This window comes from Aphis gossypii, chromosome X (genome assembly GCF_020184175.1).
Source record: "Aphis gossypii isolate Hap1 chromosome X, ASM2018417v2, whole genome shotgun sequence".
Taxonomy (NCBI): domain Eukaryota; kingdom Metazoa; phylum Arthropoda; class Insecta; order Hemiptera; family Aphididae; genus Aphis; species Aphis gossypii.
This window is the reverse complement of record NC_065533.1, coordinates 46,945,342-46,966,831: the sequence shown is the minus strand read 5'-3', so window position 1 is coordinate 46,966,831 and position 21,490 is coordinate 46,945,342. Positions and strand designations below refer to the sequence as shown.

The following is a 21,490-nucleotide window of genomic DNA, read 5'->3' as shown; positions in this document are numbered from 1 at the left end:
TTAATTTTGAATTGGTAATGATTCATTCAATTTTCATCACACACAGACACCAGTGTTGGACAAAGCTTAATTTGATTAATGATAAACGATACAATAACAATTTTAAGTTATTAACAAGGTTAATAATTTTTATAGTATAGGTATTACTTCAAAGTATATGAATTTAAAGAAAAATATTTTATGTTAAGTAACTTTCCCATTACTGTTATAAGCTAAATAAATAAAATGAACGAAAAATAAAATTACTACAGTAATACCGAGTGAAATTTCAAAAGAAATGATTTACTGAGATTTATAAATTTTTTATATTTGGTACAAATTAAATAAAAATTGAAGACAAATTTCCTTAAAAAAAACTTTAATTATATTTAAACTTGAAAAAAATACCGTAGTACAATTACATACCAAAATTCTGTTTTTCACAATCTCGGTTGTTGTAAAAATAAAAATTAACATATATACATATTTTATAATTATATTTAAATGAAAAATTAACAATCACATTAAATGCATATTGATTTATAAAGTTTGTGTCAATATAACTTATTATAACAAACAAAATATATTAAATTTTAGAAACAAAATCAAAAAAAAAAACAAATTAAATTACTCCTGCTTTAAAAAAAAATATATTTTCAAAGGTCTCAGTAGGAAAACACAAATATAGTTATAATTTTATAAATAATACTTTCTTATTAGATGGTAAATACAAAAAAATATTAAACGACAGAATAAAATATTTATAAAACAAAAATAAACAAATTAAACAAACAATTGAATATAGTTACTGAAAAAAAAAAATAATGCTCCTTATAATAAATCATTTGTCTCTTCTAAGTACCTTAAGTGTGAATTTATCTGAAAAATTGTTAAAGATTGATTATTTATTGGAATATACTAGATATTGTGGAATTTTTCATAAAAGTGTATGCCACTAAGATTTTCTACTATACTAATTTGTAAATAAATATCATCATATACTCATTAATTCATAAACGAAATGGCAAATAAAGCAAATTGTAGTTTCAATTATTTTTAATAAATCAACTTGAAGTTCATTTTTTTTTTTTTTTTTTTTTTTTTATTGTAAAATAAAAACATTATATTTAAATAAAAATATTAATCAAAGTTGTAAATGTTTAATTACTCATAACTTAATTTTAAATTAAATAATACTATTAATACATTAAACTATTTTATCAAACTATGTAAACAAAATTTTAAAATATATTATAAAATTATTATTTACCATTTTATAAAGGTTTATCATAAAGATAATTATATATTATTGCAGATACAATAAATACAAATTAAATTAAATATTGCATATTGTATAGGTATTAAGTATATTTATGTCAGCCCTAGCCAGTTAAGCTTTTTAAATTGACTCACAAAACGTAATGTTTTAGTTTTGAACTTCAAAGAATCCTATAGAATCCAAGTTATATAAAATTTAATAAAAAAAAAAATAATAGAATGATAAATAAGACATTTGAAGAAAGTTATTTTAACAAATCAAAGTAATATGAACAATTCATCTTTCATTTTAACAAAGGATACTTGGTTTAATAATTATAACTAGAGAGCGGATTTCTAGGCAATTGCATAGAATTATATTCCTTTTTACTTTTTCGGAGTTTTGTCAGTTATCTTCAAGAGTCATAACAATTTGAATCTAATGGTGAATTTTTTTTCACATTTCAGCATATTTTTACAAAATTCGAAATGTATTGGATATTAAAACAAAAATTTAAAAAAAATTGTATAAAATCACATTTTGTCAAGCAGAAATATCAAAAATAATTTTTTTGTCATTAAATAATAACTAGAGCGCGGATTTATATGCAATTGCTTATTATTTTCTTTTTCACATTTTTAGACTTTTTTCAGTTATCTTTACAAATCATAATAATTTGAATCTAATAGTAAAATTGTAGTTGTATATTTCTGTATATTTTTCCAAAATTTGAAATAAATTGCATATTAAAATGAAAACTTTTTTTTACTTAGTTTATTTAAGTAATTAATTATTGTATGCTGTTTAATTTGTGAATTTTATACAAATGAAAAAAAAAATTTTTCTTGCATATTTTTATGATTTTTACTTCATATTATATGACATATTTTGATACTTTTTAGTGCATAACAATTTGTGCTCTAATTATAACTATAAATGTTAAACTTATTAAAAATAAAATCCAAAAAAAGGTAATAATACTAAATCAATAAATATAAATTATTAACTAATAAAGACCAATAATTGAATGCAGTTTAAAACAATCATATTATTAAGAATATTTTATTAAAAAAACATTTAATACTAGTAGATGCCAAACTTACAAAGTAATTTATAGTTAAAAATGCAAATATTTTGTTAAGTATTAAAAATTGTACAATGTACATACTCAATGAAGCAAAATCCACCAGGAGTTAATTTATGTTTATCTAATCCCATGATAATTGTTTTTATTTTTCCTGCCTTTGAAAATAGTTTATGGATATCTTCTTCAGTTGAAAGCAAATTTAAATGTCCAACATACACAGTAGTTGATTCTCCGGGTTTTTTTGAATATTCTATGCGAGTACCCTACAATTGAAATATAATTAATGGGCAATATTATTTAATTAAAAAAAATTAATCAAATTTTTGTGTTTGAAGTACATTAGCTCTTTCAGTAATCAACAAGAATCTATAGAAATAGACTAAGCAAATTATACATTTTAATAATAAAACACAATTAATTACACAATTATTACAACAAATTTATATTTACAAAGTATAAATAATCATAATTTGTTAGTCCTGAAATATATTTTTACAAATCATACTAAAAATGAATAACTTGTTTTCAAATAAGAATAGTATCTTTATAGCTCCATTAATATATAAGTATAATATTTGTAGATACATACCTGAAATTTATGATCAAAATATTGTCGACCGACATAGTTCAAATTACGTTTAGCAGGTGATATATATAACTTGGTAAGTGTCTCTTTAATTTCCAAATTAAGTGCATCATTAATGTTCACCTTAAAGAACAAGATCGTTACAAAGTTTTTTATTATTTATTAAACAAAATATTAAAATTAAAAAATTTTACTAATTCTTTTTCAGTTTATCAAATTAATATTTTTTAAAATAAAATATATTTGCTCCATTCTCCATTAATAATTCATTATAATATCATAAACATTTTGATCTAATATTCAAGTATTATAAAAGAAAATTCCTAATAAAGCTAATACTGTAATACAAAGTGTATTAATACATTTTTTTCAAATTCTTCAAATTAGGTAATTAAAAAAAAAATAAATATACTTAACATAAACTACTCCCCTAAAAAGTGTCTGTACATTAGAATTAAATATTTAATAAAACTATCAAACAATATATTTAAAAATAATAAATGTGTTAAAAGGTATATACATTTGAGACACTTTTTAAGATGACTTTTTTAAATTCTAAACGAAGTGATGATTTTATAAAGATAAGCATAACTTGTCGAAATAATTCTTCAATTTCAAACTTTGGGGATGATTTTCGATCGCAAAGAGAATATTCTTGGTGCATTATAGATGTAAAAAGTAAACATTTTCTAACAGTTTTCAAAAAATTGAAAAAAAAAATGACGGAAAAACCAATTTTTGACAAAATCTATTTTTTATAAGGTTGTAACTTAAAAACTAGTCACTGTAAATACTTGAAATTTTCACCAAATTATATTAGTGGTATCTAAATACAGTTAAATTTTCAAAATGTTTTGGCTTTTTGAGTTATTTATAGAAAACTAAAATGTTCGATTTTTCTAGGTATTTTTTTTTTTTTTTTGAATTGTCGATAAAAAAATGTTGGTTGCTCAAAAAAATAATACAAGGAACCTTATGAGTTGTTCTTATTGAAGTTAAAAAAAAATCATAAATCATTGGTCACAATTTTTTTTATAAGCGTTTATAATTCAAATTTTTACAATATGTAAAATATTTATTATACGTCAAAATCACGAAAATGTACAAGTAATTTTGTAGGTAGTTGAAAAATGATAAAAACTTTTGTCTCTCTATCTAACGTTAAAAAATTTAAAACTAAATTTTTTATAAGTTTTCCTTCAAATAGCTTTAGAGAAAACTCAAAACATCATTATAGGAAAAGTGTTAAGTGCATTTGAATTTTAAATTTTTACAAAATCGAGTAACGATAACGATTTATCTCCAAACGAATTTAAATATATGTTATAGGTAATTCAAAAAGTATAAGTCGTAGATACTTGAAAATTCAACCAGTTATTTAGATTGACATTTTCTTCACATTATAAAATTTTAAAAATAATTCGCTTATTTCAATGCTATTTATAGACATTTAAAATATTTTTTATTTTTTTATAAATATCGATAAAATTTTTTTGCTGGGTCAAAATACTTGTAAATTTAGTATAAAGTTCCTCATAAGTTAGTCTTATAATGATTCAAAAATTATAAGAATACATAGGCAAAAATTTTTTTTTTGGCATTTGAAATTCAAATATTGACGAAAATTCGTCAAAATCATGAATATTTGTAAATTATTTTGTAGATATAATTCATGAAAATTTTTGTAAATGTAGCTAAGAGTTGAAAATGTAATATAAAATTTTCCATAAGTTTGGTTTACAATAATTATAAAAGAATTTATATTCTGGTGGATTCGATCCATAAAAACATAAACCACCATTTTCACCCCTTACTGGAAATTATATCATAATATGCTAATAAATCATCTACATTCAGAATCGTTTTTTGTATATACATTTAATACAATGGTACCTCTTTTGGATTCAAATTTAATATATCCATTATAATGATTTATTATACAGCACAGCATTACTAGCTTGAACACTCTTTAATTTTAATTTTTTTTTTTGACCCAAGTATTATGAGGTACCTAACAAAAGTATAAAAAAATAACATCAAATACAATTTAATTAAACATAAAATAAGATTGTAATACACCACTAAATATTTAACTATCTAATGTTATCATTTTATTTATTTTATAATTATTACGTGCAAAAGTCTAAATATACAAAGGCATATTATATTATATTATTTAAAGGTATGTACATTGTACATAGCAACATTTAAGTGGAAATGTATTAAAATAAAATAATCAATTTAAAATAGGAATGACGAATCCTTTTATTGATGCTTTATCAATTATCATCATCCCAGTCCCAGTGAGAGGTTTGTTTCTCAAGTAATTAGTTGAGCAGAGTGGAACATCAAAACAAGAAATATTGTGGGTGTTTCGAATTAGTATCTTTAAAGTAAGAGGATGTGATAGTTTGAATTCCCGGGCTATTCTTTTAAAAAATAAAACCTAAAACCTTAAACACTTTACGTGAGATTTTGTCAATGTGAAACCAAGAATAAAGAGATGTAATTATTTTAATGTTTATTTATATTTCAAGTGCTTAAATTGTGAAAAAGATATCACTAAAAATAAAAAAAATTTCACAGTATTCTTATAAATATTTTTGATTAATAACTATTTCACACAGTTGTTAGGAATAAACAGCACATTTTAAATGTGTACATCTAATACCATCAACTGGTAAACTGGTAACTAATCTTTTTTTATATACCATAATGTTCTAAGTCAATTTTCATGTGTGAAACCTAAAGAATCCTTTTTAATAATAATATTATATGAATAGGTTCCAGTTTTGAAATATTAATACCTAAATAATACTATGTTATTTGTCAAATTTAAAAATGTATAACATATTTTACTTATTAATATGCTAAATGTTTATAATGGGTCATACTATTTTAATTAAAATATACAATGTTTATACTGGACACACAATTAATATTCATTTAGTATCTACTCATATTTAAAATATTAAAAACAAGTAAAAATTGAATTATCATTACTAGTGAATAAATATAATTTTCATGCCTTTGAATTATTATTCACATAATTGGAAATATTATTGCTTAGTGAATACTTAGTTTCCACTAATTCATTTCGCAAATGGGGGGGGGGGTCTATAAACTGCACACCACCGTATGGATTCATTACAATTGGAAGGCATATTATTGACAAATTATAACACAATAAAATACAAATATCTCAAAAATTAGGTTTATTAGTAGTTAAAAAACAAAATAATTAGTTTAACTTGTGAAAACGAAAATAAATATATTAGAAAATCACTAGTAACGGATAATAGTAATAACTTGGCCATTTAGGTACCTTTTTATTAGATACCATTTTTTTTTTTCTAATTTTACTGTATTACCAAAAACATTAGTGCTATATAGTGTGTTACTAATATACAATTAATATGCATTATTTGGAAGACTTCAATTAATTTTCTACCAAAATATCAAATATTTTTAAGTAATTTAAAAATAAAATCATATGATTGTCCTAATTGTCATATTTTAATACAGGTACTTGTACAAATTAGTCTATGTAGATTGGAAATTATAATATCAATGCAAAGCAAAACTGATAAATACATAATGAAGCGTTTTTTTAGTTACAAGTTCTGAAAATAATAAAAAATTGATTCAAGAAGCAATTGAAGATCCTCCACTAAAAATGTTGTTATTATTATTTATTAAGATATTTGTTATTTTACATTAAATTAATACAAATTACAAAATTAACAAAAGTGATTTAACTAATTTTCATTTGTTTTTATTTATTAATTATTATGTAAGTACCTAGTACCCAATTAAAATATACTTAAATTTAAAAATTTGAAATAATTTGCTTTATAAAGTATGGATATTCACAGATAGAATGTCATACAGTAAATACTTAAATTATAATTTAACTTTTGTCTATTGACTTTTGATAATTATAATTTAAATTTAAGTGATAATTATTATTTTTATATTAAAGCATAAATAATATTAATATTTAATTTAAAAATGTGATTTACTTATTTTGTATAATATGTTAATCCATTAACATATAATAATATTTTTTACACACAAAAAAAACACTATATTGTTAGGTCAGATTATGATACACTTGTTTTAAAATTATTAAAAAAAATTTATCTTTTTTTTATCTAGATAAAAAAGTATCTAGGTATCTTTATCTTTATCTGGATGAATATGAGTTTAGTCATCTTTCATCTCTACTTAGATACTTTTGAGTTGCATCATCTTTATCTTTATCTAGATAAAAAAATACTCATCTAATCCGAACACTGGTGAGAATCAAAGATGTTTAAGCAGGTACCCATGATTTATATATAAATGAACCTTCAACCACTGGTCAATAGTAAAGACACCGAAAAAATCATTATCCAAACGCACTATGAGTAGCAGTCTCAAACAATCATCAAAACTTAGAAAATCATCTACTACTACTATCTCTAATATATTTTGAATTTGTCTTCATTTATTTTTTGTAAAAATATTTAAATAAATTAAATACACCACATTCGTCAAATGTTAGATAAATACTACACTTAAATTCACAATAAATTTAGAACTATAATTTTTAAATACTCAAACATCGATTTAATATTTATTATGAATTTAGTAACTTAGTAATTATTGTTCGTGTCTTCGTGATATGAAATTATAAAAGTAAGTAAACACTCTAATTCACTACTGGTTGTGAAGTGAATGTTTGTAAATGTGTAATATAAAATAGGTAGGTATTATATGCATTTGCGTATATAGATAGGTAAGTCAAAACTTAAATTCAAATGTTTACTATGATTTTTTTGTCAAATAAGTATTAGTATAGGTAATTTGTATAATTAATTAGTATAGGTAATAAATATTCATTAGAATTTTAATATTTATAAATATGTGTATAATGCAATTACAGACCATTTGGCCGAAAAATAAATAAAATTATATAAATACCTAATCCAAATGATAGTAGTATAAATTATACTCTCATTGCATAGCGTAATAATCTTCATTAATAGGCTTTTCTATATAATATAAAGCCTACATCAAATACAAAAAACACACATACACGTAGTATAGGGACGCCCACAAAGTAGTAGCTAACTAGGTGCAAAATAATTTTAGTGTCAATATAAGGTACCGAGGGCGGAGGGAGTGAGGCTTCGCTAAATTTATAGGAAGTCTTTACACATCAACGATCAGTATGACAAGATGTATTTAAAACATAATTCTATTTTTTTATTAGTTCTAAGAAAATGTATTTTCTTTTTTACATTATGTGCGTTATCAATCGCTGAAGAGCAAAGCACACCACTTAAGGCTCAATCCAAACGTGTCCAATGATTTCTTTTAATTTCTATTCGAAAAATTCTTTATTTTCATACCTTAGTCGATAAATATTAATCAACCCTAAATTATACGTTTATAATACTTTATGTATATTGTACCCACAATATGTATATTCACTAATATATCGTAACAAGTAGCTCGAACATATACCCATGACAACACACCACAGGCAGCGGTAAATATAATATATGGACATATGGTTAATGAGATTAATAACAATATCATTAGTGAGTCCAAAACAATTAATGTAAGGGTTAATAGACGCTTGATAAGTTCATTTGTGACTGCATTTACGTCAATACTTAAGTACGACAGTTACCTTAATAGGTACCGTTTAGTTTTTACTATTTTTGCCATAATCATGGTCGTAAATAATTAATAATTAACCGTGGAGGAATTTTAATACTTTATTATTTACTCGAAAAATAAACTATTAAAAAATATTTTCTCAGTTGGTGCATTTCCCAACACACGCATTAAAAATTTATAGTGTAATATGACTTTCCTCGACATAAGCATTAAGCAACCCGAATCCGGAGCTGTTGCGTCAATAATTTCTAATAAAAGGTAGCTCGAGTAATTAACTTAAAAAAATAACTGCACACGCAGCGCACTTGTTACAACTAATTAAAAATAAATATTCGATGATTAACTCAAAATCCAACGATAGAATAAAATAAAAGAAACCGAATTCGCGTATACGACTTGGATGAATTACACACAATATTTGACAACAGTAAAATAAGCGTCGTAGAATATTATTGAAAACTCCACGACCTCCGCACATGTAATGAATAACGTTCGTCATTGGCCATTGCAGCGAACGCGCTCGCAATTTATCGGCGACTAGGTACCTAACTTTAGACCTAATCACAGATATGCAATAGCCACAAACTAAGATTATATTATACGGTATATTTTAGTTCGTGGTAATAAAGATAATTCCACAGTTAGACGGGAAGACAATGCCCCTTAAAATTATTTTCGCGCGGACCGTTAAATATAAAAATACGAATAATCACAAATACCTACTAACTTATATCAAAATCTTATACCTATAGATAGTTGTGTTGTTTTTTTTTTTTATCTTTTATTGACCAAGGTTTTCAGATATAACATTAAAATTGGCTATGTATATAATATATATTATATACTTAGATTGAAATATTGATGTATTCTTAACTATTGCACATTTGCACGTTAATAGATTGATATTAGATTGTAAAGTTTCCATATTTTATTTTAGAATTCGTAACGAGCTAATTTGGTGTGATCTTAACATTTTGAAAAGTGCGAAGTTGCGATAGTGAACACTCTCGAGTTCACGTAACCAAATATACCACAACTACAATATTGCCAATCACTCGTTACTTAGAGTTAACGCTTTCTGTGATCTAAATTATTGTTAACTTTCTTCGAATCAAATTTTTCTTTTAATAAACACCAACTATGTAGTAGGTATATAATATATTATTAATACGTTTTTTTTTAATACTCAGCTTCGAGTCACTACCGTCGCGCTGGATATAAAATGTTAATACTTTTCATTTGTGATACACAAGATAGGTATATAAAATAAAAAAATAAAAATAAGATCAGTTTTTAGTTATTAAAAAATCAATTGTATCCAAAGCTACAGTAACCCTTTCGGTGCCTGACTATTATATTTTTTGTAACCAATAATAGGCAATGGAAACCATATTATATATGTAAAATATACAGGGTGATTATTTAATCTAAAATAGTCATTATTTTAAAATCTTATTAATGTTTTTGAAAATATGTTTTTTTCGTATAATTTACAGACAAAATAAAACAACATATTTAAAAAAAACTATTTTTGGTTGTTACTATATTTTGTAGATTTTTACTTTTTTGAATGACAAAAAATATATTTTTGGAGTATTTAGAAATATAAAAATCGAAATTCGGACGAATAGTTTATAAGTTATAACTTTGTAGCTTGTAAGTATTTAAATTTTAGGTAACAGAAATGATATAGTACGTGGATACTACGCAGTTCGCAAAATGCATCGGTCTACTACTCTGATCACCTTAACTATAAATACTTACAATTAATTATAATTCATAAACTACTCGTCTAAATTTCGATTTTATAATACATTTAAATACTTTAAAAATATTTCGCTTCAGAATATGAATTTAAAAATGAATGTATTGTCATTCAAAAAAGTAAAAACGTACATAATTATATAAATATAATATATAATATAGATTATAATGTTTTTTTTTTATTTCGACTGCAACGTGCTCTGATACTTATATTAAATGTAATATATAAATTATTACATACCATAGCCAACAATAACCTAAACATTGGGGGCATAACGGACATCCTTATAGTTATGTTAGGGGTGAGCAGCCAAGCAAGTAATGAGTATAATAAACTAGAACCGAACCTAAAAACAAATGGTAAAGCCAATCAAAAGCATCATTGCCCGTATGCTTTCTACCCGCTAGGAGATAATGACAAATAATCATAATAACTATATGATTGCTATCCGGTAACATATTATTATGAATACGTGATTACCACCCGGTAGAATATACTAGGTGCGGAATCACTCACCCGGTAGAATATTATAGTCGTATAATTGACGCACGGTATCGCGCGGATGACGCAATGCGTGGGTAGAAGCGGATGCAGGTGCAGATGACCAACAGGGACCTGAAGGTACCACGGGAGTCTCTGGATGATATATAAGGGGGCCCAGATTAGGCACATTTTATACGTGATCCATCAGAGTTAGAGCGAGCACCTTCACGTCACCCAGATCAATATTTTTGTCATTTGGACTTAGAATATTTTTCACAAGTTTAATTTATTTAATTAATTGAACTTAGAATATTTTTCAATAAAAAACACTTTGAAAATATTTCAAGAGACTTCATTTTTTACAACAACCTATCCGATACTACATCATTCTACTGCTTGTACGTGGCACGTTACACGACTTTTTACATCCACCATAGGCGTTCGCAGAAATTTTTCTAGGAGAGGGCAATGTTAGAATTTGTTATATAATAAATAGTAATTAATCTTAAAACATTCAATTTAAAACATAATTTTAAAAAGCCAGTGGGGGGGAAATGCCCCAGCTTGCCCCCCTTCTGGGCGCCTATGCATTCCACCGAATTTATCGGTGCATACTTCATACAAGAGGATTCAAATATTACAACACTAAATCTTAAATTTTGAAATGGTTTTATATCTATGTCATAGGCATATACTTATCGATAATATGTACCTACTGCTTACTATAAAATGTAGATCGTTAATAATTTATAGTATTCTATACGTAAGAGGACGCTAATCGTCAGTATATACATATATGATGGCCGATGGGTATATCAAACGATCGGATGAACTCGATAGTGAGAGAGAAATAATTATATATACTCGTACCTAATGATTTATGAGAAATTCTATGCTCTTTAAGCTTTTATAAGTTCAACGTGGATACCTATATACATTATACGTGTAAAATAAATATATACAAAAAGCTAAACAGACTTGATATTTTGAAATATAAATATTTTGTCGTTTTAAATATATTTAAAATATATGTACGAATACTGTAACGTTTCTGTACGTATAAATTACATATTATTATAGTATTTTGACTCACACAACACGTTTTAGATTCTTTTATTAATTGATTTTACAATGATGTTTGTTTTTTGTTTTTTATTTATTTATTTTTTTTTGTGTCTGTGTTGTGTACAGTATAACTAGTCGAAATAATGTTTTAATTTTAAACTTCGAGGGTAGTTTCCGATAGAAAAATGAATATCCTTGGAGTATTATAGAGGTAAAAAGTAAACATTTTCTGATAGTTTTCAAAAAAATCGAGAAAAACAAAAAAAAAGGACGGAAAACGGGAATTTTTACGCCAAACCAGTTTTCGACCAAATCGATTATTTTATATGGTTGTAATTCAAAAACTAATCACTGTAAATACATGAAGTTTTCACCATATGTTTATAGGTATTAGTGTTATATAGATACAGTTAAATTTTCAAAAAATTTTAAATTTCTTTGAGTAATTTATAGACAACTGAAATTTTTGTTTTTTATAAGAATATTTTTTGAAGTGCCGATAAAAAAATTTTTGATGACCAAAAATACTTGAAAATTTAATACGTTTCTTACAAGTTGTTTTATTGTAGATAAAAAGAAACATCAAAAATTGTTAGTCACAAATTTTTTTATAAGCGTTTAAAGATCAATTTCTTTTATTCTCATTGTGATTAAAAGTTATAAGAATACATACATACAATATTTTTTTTAATTAGTGTTTGAAGTTCAAATATGAACGAAAATTCGTCAAAATTATGAATATTGTTTATAAATTTAATTTAATTTTTTAATTAATTTTTTTATTATTATTGTTTATATATTTGTTTATTATTGAAAATTGGTTTGTAGTTAAAATTTATTAGAAATATTGTATAAGTAGCTAAGAGTTGGAAATTTAATACTAGATTTTCCTTATGTTTGGCTTAAAATAATTATAAAAGAACTCGAACATTGACCAATTAAAATAATGTTATCTTTAATTTAAATTTTTACGAAATCCAAAATTCATTCGTAAAATAACGATTTAGTATCGAATAATTTTAGATTTTTGATAAAGTTCAAAATTATTAGTCGTAGAAACTTGAAACACCAGTTGTTTAAATTGATATTTTCTGTACATGATTTAATTTTAGGGTATTCAGGTCATTAAAACATAAACCACCTGTTTCACCACCCAATTTAAAATAAGCTGACAAATCATCTCCGTTTATAATCGTTTTTCATATACAATGATACTTATCGTTAGATTCAAATTTAATTCTCCTATAGTCCTATATATAATAGTGACACACGGCACCTAATAACTAATGTACAGTACAGCGGTACCCACTGCACCACACTTTTTTTTTTAATATTTCTGTTATCAATGTTATGACATTTTACTAAATGTTCAAGCTTTTTAACCAAGAATACATTTTTAAATTTACAATTAAAGAAAAGAAAACTAAAAAAAAATCTAAAAATTAAAATGTAATCTATTATATATCTATAATATCTATATAATATATTTATAATAATATATCTATATATATATATAGTCTATTATATAAAATCAATGAATAAAATTAATATAAATTAATGTCAGATGTTTCTTATAGTATTAGATTTAATTAAAAATTAGTTTCTTAACTTTCAAATAAAAGTAAACAATTACAAATTACAGTAAATAAACTCTTAAGGATTCATTCTTATCATTAATAAAAATAATTTTAAAAATTGTAGTAACAAAATAAAACACAATAATAATTAGAACTATGAAAAAAACACATTTAAAAAAAAAGTTATTAATAGTTTATTTAAGCTGTATTTTTGAACAATTGAGGTTTTGTAGTGCATATGTATGTACATATTTGAATACTTTTAATAGTATAAAATTCCAAGCCGTGACTATAAATTTTACATTATTTTATTTTAGATATCGCACAACCAAAATATGAACTCATTCATTACACTTATTGTTGATGAAAAAACTTCATAACTCAGATACCTTATCGTAAATGAAAAATCTACAATTTCTTTCAGATATGAATATAGCACTCCAAGGAATAATACCAATGCTTGTGGATATTATTTAATTATTGCTTGAACTTATTACAAACTTTTAATATTAAATGTTTTTTTAAATTAAAAGTTTTAATAAAAGTAGGAAATATTAAATGGTCTAATACATTCTTCTTGTGTATAAGTGAACATTAGGACCATCCCATTATTCAACCAATTTTCCACTTCTCGCTGTCAGCTGCACTGTTTCCAGTGTGTACCTCCATTTAAAGATTCCAAATATCGTAATGATAAATTAAATAGGACAGGTGACATAGAGCCCTCCTGTCTAAGGCCTGACTTATTTATTTGCTTTTTTTTTCTAAAACCAAATTAAACATCTAGTATTTTTTAAGGTGGTTTTAGAGCATAGTATCTGGATATGTGTAATTAGTAATTGATTTTTAATACTTTTAACTTTATATGAAATATGAAAAGTAAAATATAATGATAATACACCATCCATGAATATAATAAATTTTAAATAAAATATAACTAGTAGTAAATGGTTAGTACTACTAACTAAGTATTTCCATTTAAAATAATTTATTTGGCGTGGAAACTGGTTTTAAACTTCTGCGGAGTAATAGTAATAATTCTTTGAATACTTATTAAAGTTAAGTTATTTAATCTTCTATACACTGTAATATTTTGTAAAGACGTTTGTTTAGGAATTACCGTAGCAACTATAGTCTTGATAGTACATACTTATATTAAAAAATTTCAATAAGGAAAAAGTTCAGGATTTCAATAATATAATGAATCTACTGTTCCATCTAGAATATCATAAATATTTTTTTTTTTTACATAATAAAATAAATATTTTTATTGATATTTTATGTGTAAACACTATTTAAATTTTAAACTATTTTTAATTGTAACCTATTGGTTCTTTTTTAATGTTGTTACAAACCTATTGTTATTATAAACAAAATTCTTCATTTATTTGGCAAAAATATTCATGTTATTTCCATTATGTTTTAGTTATTATATGTTGATTATGGAACAATTAAAGTAGTATCAAAAACAAATGTAAGACTTTTAGCATCACAATTTGGAGCATACCCTATTCCAGCAGTACATTGTGGTTTGTACAATTTTAGCAAATTGAATTATCAAAGAGAGATAAGTGAATCTTTTGCTGAAATCATGTGCTAGAAGCACAATTTCATCACCCACATTTTGAAGTAACTTTTAAATAAACAAAGTGTTAATGAACTTTAATTAAATTTAATTTTTTAACAGGATGATTCTCAAAAAATGAATGTCACATTATTTTTGAATACTGTACACAACAAAATTAATATAAACAAAAAATGGTAAGTTATACAATTTTTTATTATTTTATTTCTATAAAGGTTAATTATTTTGATATTGAATAAAATTATTATTTTAAACCCATTAATAATTTTGAAATGAGTTGTGGGTTATTATTATATTTTTGTCTTTTTGGCTATAACCAGAAAACAATTCTTATATTTTCTAATATAAAAGCATTATTTTATTCATTTTCAATGTTACTTTTAGTTTTGAAGTAATCATGAATCAAATAACACAAATCCAGAATAAATTTAAAGAATGATTTGTAGAGTATTGCAAGGAAAACAATGGACTTGAGTTTAAAAAGATAAAAGTAAAGCAACAAGAAAACAAAAAGTTCTTCGTTTACCAGATACTTTTATTTTTATTTTAAATTATATTATTTAATGTATAATTGCCACTTGAAGTGTAATTAAGTACAAATTATTATAAAAATTAAAAGTCCTAATATTATCACATAGAACCGATTTGTTGAATGTGTTTTTATGTATGTCTATATATTTCTATATACTATGCAAAATGTGAGGTATTGTAACTGGTATTTTTAGTTCTTAAAATTTTTTAGAGACCTTCGCACCCGCATGAATTGTCTTCCTCTTACATATTATGTGAGACATACTAAATTTTAGTTCATCAGTTTCAATAGTGTGCTTTTAGTTTCGATATTTAAGTACATTGACCTATAATTAAACTTTTAGTTAAGAAAATTATCTGTGTTCTCATTGTTTTTTTACGATATTTAAATTGTTAAGTGATTTATGAGTATGATAAATGTAAGAAAATAATGATTTACTTAAAAATTAAAATATTGTAAAAAAACACAAATAATGCTCTCAACTTATAGGTAAGATCTATTTTTTTTTTTTTTTTGACCTGTAATAGGTTAATTCACTCCAATATCAAAAGCACACTAAAAAATTGATGAACAAAAATTTACTATCATATGTCCTATATGTGTATAAATGAGACTTGCTAGTAATTACAATAAAAATTTTCATGGTGGTTTCGTTATTAAATAAAACATTGGCATTATGGTATTACTGGTTTCTTTTTCTCTCATGAATTGTATTTGTACAATAAATTATATTATTTTTACTAGTTTTCTGTTGTCATTGTTAATACTGAAGGTGCCAACAATATTAGTAAACTTAACTGTTTTTTAAAGGTATAATAGAAAATCACAGGATTATAATAAAAAGAATAGAATTATAATACATAAAGTGGACTATGTTTTAATCTTTTTCTCAATTAATTTATATAAAATAATAATTATGTGCCACAAGCAGTGTAATAATAATAATAATAATAAAATAGAACAATATAAAATATAATGATAAATAACACGAATAATAATAATAATATAATTGTTCGACTCAGCAATAAAAATATAATAATAGTTGGCCCATGCCAGCTCTATGGATAGTAGGTATAATAGTATAAATATGTAATAACAACAGTATAGAATAGATGAAAAGAATACTCGTACAATATAGTAAAATATACAATATAACTACAAATAAAAACAAGTGGCAAACTCGTGAACGAACGACCTAAACTAATCTAATCTAACCCATACAAAACTTAATTAATTCCCTTTTTGACACACGAGCTCCAGTAATGGAGCGCATACAAAAAATCCTACAAAAACAAAATACAAACCTTCCAAAACACAACTTTCCACATAATCACAAATATAACTGATATATAATTGATAATATTATATAAAAATAATTCATAACATTTTTTATTAAAAGCTGTTCTTTATAGGTAACACGTTCTTCTATTGTTCCGGCCGGGAACGTACAATAGAAATCCATGCGCCCAGATACATCAATAGTTCACTTTATTGTAACTGTTACGGACAACGTACTTTATCCGTATACTGATATTACATAATATTATATGGTGTGATGTCACATTTTTCATTTTTTATAATTAATACTATAGGCACACGAGTACAGGACACGAGAGTGTGGAATATTATATTAATATATTAATTTAACTGAGATTACTCGAGAAAACGGATTTGTTATTACCATTAAATGGCCATAGACTTATCCTCTGTGAGTGTAAAATGGAAAAAAATAATGCCACGGAGAATGAATATGAGGCTTTTTTCTTTAATATTCAATTTTGTTTCAATTAAAAATTCTTTATAATAAATTAAATTGTGTTTAGTAAAAAAAAATACTTTTATTCTTTTTTTTATTGTTACCCATGTGTAATAGGTTCAGAAGCGTAGCCAGAATTTTTGATGGGGAGGGCTGAATACTTTTAACTTGAGTTATTGAAAATCAAAAACAACAAAAAAATTAATAAACTTTTTTAATAATACTTTTTTTAAATCGATGATTATTCTATTATACAACTAATAACAAGAAATATATAAATAAATTTTTTAAGACAATTTCCGTATTTAAATTTTAATACTTCAAAACATAATATTATAATATTATGCTTACATTATAATATCGCTTTTCCGAATATATTTTTCATTTTAAAATTTTAGTGCTAGTGCGTATATTTTACGCACACTTGAGAGATTTTTTTTAGCGCGCATTCGGTCGGTTTTTAATGCACATCGCATCACCTACAACTGACTACTGTATAAGCGTACCGCGCTCTAGCGATGAATACGATTCTTATAGGCGTCGCCGGTAAAAACTAAAAACTGGAAGTACAGTCATGTAAACAGGTTCACGCCCTAACAAATTCGTACGATGTACCAGGAGCCTAGTCGGCGGGCGCTCGTCGCCGTAACGTTCCCGGCGGACAGCGCGCCGCCGACGAGAACCGCTGGTGCTATTGCCGGGCGCGGCCGACGGTCGGATGGGCCCCTGTTCACCTAAAATCATTTTGTGGGGTAAACCGCGGCGATCCGACGGACAGCGCACGACGCGTATCAACGCGGACGGTGGTCGTACCGGCCGCGGGCCCAGAGCGCACGCAAAAATGGGACAGCAGCAAATAAGCAAATAGATTTCGGTCGTAGGCGGCGGAACAGCACGGCGCCGCTCGCCGTCTTTCAAGTCAGCGCGGCGCCGCGTCCGGCGGCCGCCGTAAAGTCAGTCGGTGTGTTTTCGGTTGCCGAGAGAGTTTCGGCGCGGCGCACTGATAAATACCATAATATTATAATTCTCCGCGATTCCGGCGTCGCGGCGGCCTGTTATCGCGCCGTTGCCCGCGATGTGCGTATCAGTCCGCGGGCCTTTATCGTCATTCATCGCTAGCGAACCCATCAGCTCGGTGCGCGTACACGCGTATTGGGTATTCTCTGTTTTTCTTTGCATTTTTTTTTTTTCAACTTTCCTATTATTGTCGTTTTACAGTATAATATTATTATGTTTCCCATGTCCGATTGTCCTTACGGCGTCGGCCGTTTTCCTCCGCAGTACTTACGTCTTGCACGACACGTCCAAACTTATCGGAGCTCGCGATACAGTCTTACTCTTGCCGTTGTCCGCCGAATCGCTTCGGATTATCTCGTACAATTTTAGATCGATCGTGTAAATTTTTTTTTTTTTTGGTTTACTCAAACCAGTTGATCGTTTTAGATATACCGTCAAAGTTGACACAAACAAACTTACTTATTTTATTTTCACCTTCTTTTGCGTTTCGTGTGTTGGTCGGGGAAATAAATTATTGGTTCTGAATCGTTCCAGCTATAAAACTTAGTCACGATTAATTAATTAATTAATTCACGATCACGAATAATAATATCTGAATTCGTGACAATTTGTCGATTACGCATTTACGCTACCAATTTAAAAAATCATTCGAACTCTATAGTATAGACGACGGTTGTAGTTTATGTCAATATCGATGCCCTATGGTAAAAAATAAACTACTAGAACTTAATGATTATCTTTCATTCAATTGTCAAAATCCCTAAATATGCTCAACAAAATATCTTCTAGTAGGTATTTTGTTTGTAGAATGAAAATTAAATCAAATATCTAGTAAAAAAGGAAATTCAAATAATGAATAAATTTTCATTGAAATCTGATCATTCAGGTTAGTTTATCGAACATTACTTAAAATAACGACACAACGGTACTTACGTAATATTATTATTGAAACATTGATTTAAATGTCACTAGTAATAATAGGTATGACGTATTTTATAATTGTAGGATTAAAATCAATATGGACATAATGATACTCTACTCTTTCCTATCTCTCAAATAATTTTATTACGATTGTTTAACTTATACTTGTTTTAAATTATAATACATTTAATCTATAATTGTTACTGTCATTATTGGATTAATTTTTCTGAAAAATGTTATTCGTATTTTTATTGATAATAATTATTCTATTAATACTCTACATATTTTTTAGAAAAACTTTAGCTGTATCCCAATTTGTATTACCTACTGTACCTTCTTTCTTTTCTTTATTACATATTGTTATTTAATAAATTTTGATAATTACTATTGCATTTATATATTATCACTAACCACTACTCTTAAATCATTTATGAAAAGGGAATTATTTTTTAAGTAAAAGATGTTCTTATTTACCGTTATGCGGCATCTCAATGTAAATATCTTAAAATAATATTTAAAAATTTAAATTATAAATAAAAACGTTTTTATTAAAGAATTTAATTTTTAGATTCTCATATAGAACACAATATTCCAGTTGTGTGTGAGTATTACATATTGTACAATCTAAGCTATTCATGTTCAGATGTGTTCTTTAATATGTGGTATACTGGTAAATTAATTGAATGCTTATAATTGAAAATAAGAATTAATTTTTTTTTTATTTAGAATCATTATTTTATAAAATGAGGTTACTATACTTTTACTAAATTTTAAAATGCATCTAATGTGTCTAGTTCAATGTGTTAGAAATTAAATGATGTCTCAAATTAACAAATCTTTAATGAAGTAGGCATATTTACACAGATATTCATAACTAAGGCTGTTGAAAGAAGATAGTGTTCAAGGGGTTTGACTAGGCATTATTTTAGGTTATTAGTGATTTGCTATGTTAGAGGGTGTGAATTGTATAATCAATAGTGTATTTGAGTTCCAAAATCATATTAATAATTAAAAATTGAAAATAAGAATTAATTTTTTTTTCTATTAAGAATCTATATTTTATGCAATGAGGTATACTATAATTTTTCAAAATTTTAATATAAATGTAATGTTTATAGTTTCATGTGTTAGGAATGAATTAGTATGTCTTAAATTAGCCAATCATTAATGAATTTGTCATATTTACACAAACTTTAATAATTAATAATTGAAAATCAGTATTATTTTTTTTTTTATTATCTAGGATCATTATTTTATTCAAAAGGGTATACTATACTTTTTCTAAATTTTAAAATAAATCTAATGTGTATAGTTTCATGTGTTATGAATGAAATAGTATGTCTTAAATTAGCAAATCATTAATGAATTTGTCATATTTACACACAAGTTTATAATTAAAAATTGAAAATAAGTATTAGTTTTTTTTTTTAATTAGAATCATTATTTTATGCAATGAGGTATACTATACTTTTTCTAAATTTTAAAATAAATCTAATGTGTATAGTTTCATGTGTTAAAAATGAAATAGTATGTCTTAAATTAGCAAATCATTAATGAATTTGTCATATTTACACAAACGTTCATAATTAAAAATTGAAAATCAGTATTAGTTTTTTTTTTTATTTAGAATCATTATTTTATGCAATGAGGTATACTATCCTTTTTCTAAATTTTAAAATGAATTTAATGTGTATAGTTTCTTGTGTTAGGAATGAAAAAAAATGTCTTAAATTTACAAATGTTTAAAGAAGTGGCCATATTTACACACAAGTTTATACTTAAAAATTGAAAATCAGTATTATTATTTTTTATTTATTTAGGATCATTATTTTATGCAATGAGGTATACTATACTTTTTCTAAATTTTAAAATAAATCTAATGTGTATAGTTTTAAGTGTTAGGAATGAAAAAATATGACTTAAATTAGCGAATTTTTAATGAATTTGTCATATTTACACAGATACCCATAACTAAGGCTGTTGAAAGAAGATAGTGTTCAAGGGGTTTGAAATAGGCAATATTTTATGTTATTAGTGATTTGCTATGTTAAGGTGTGTGAATTGTATAATCAATAGTGTATTTGAGTTCCCAAAAACATATAAATAATTAAAAATTGAAAATAAGAATTAATTTTTTTTTCTTTTAAGAATCATTATTTTATGCAATGAGGTATACTATACTTTTTCCAAATTTTAAAATAAATCTAAT

At 25.2% G+C, this 21,490-nt stretch overlaps 1 long non-coding RNA gene and 1 pseudogene across 1 annotated transcript; one reads left to right on the top strand and one right to left on the bottom strand.

Annotated features, from left to right (window-relative positions):
* Positions 1-854: 854 nt before the first annotated feature.
* On the bottom strand, positions 855-6,074 carry LOC114121568 (nuclear cap-binding protein subunit 2-like; annotated as a pseudogene).
* An 8,599-nt stretch (positions 6,075-14,673) lies between these two features.
* Positions 14,674-15,684, top strand: LOC126552768 (uncharacterized). The gene is made up of 3 exons (XR_007606186.1): positions 14,674-15,099; positions 15,158-15,231; positions 15,440-15,684. It is a non-coding gene; the product is annotated as an uncharacterized LOC126552768 (long non-coding RNA).
* Positions 15,685-21,490: the final 5,806 nt, after the last annotated feature.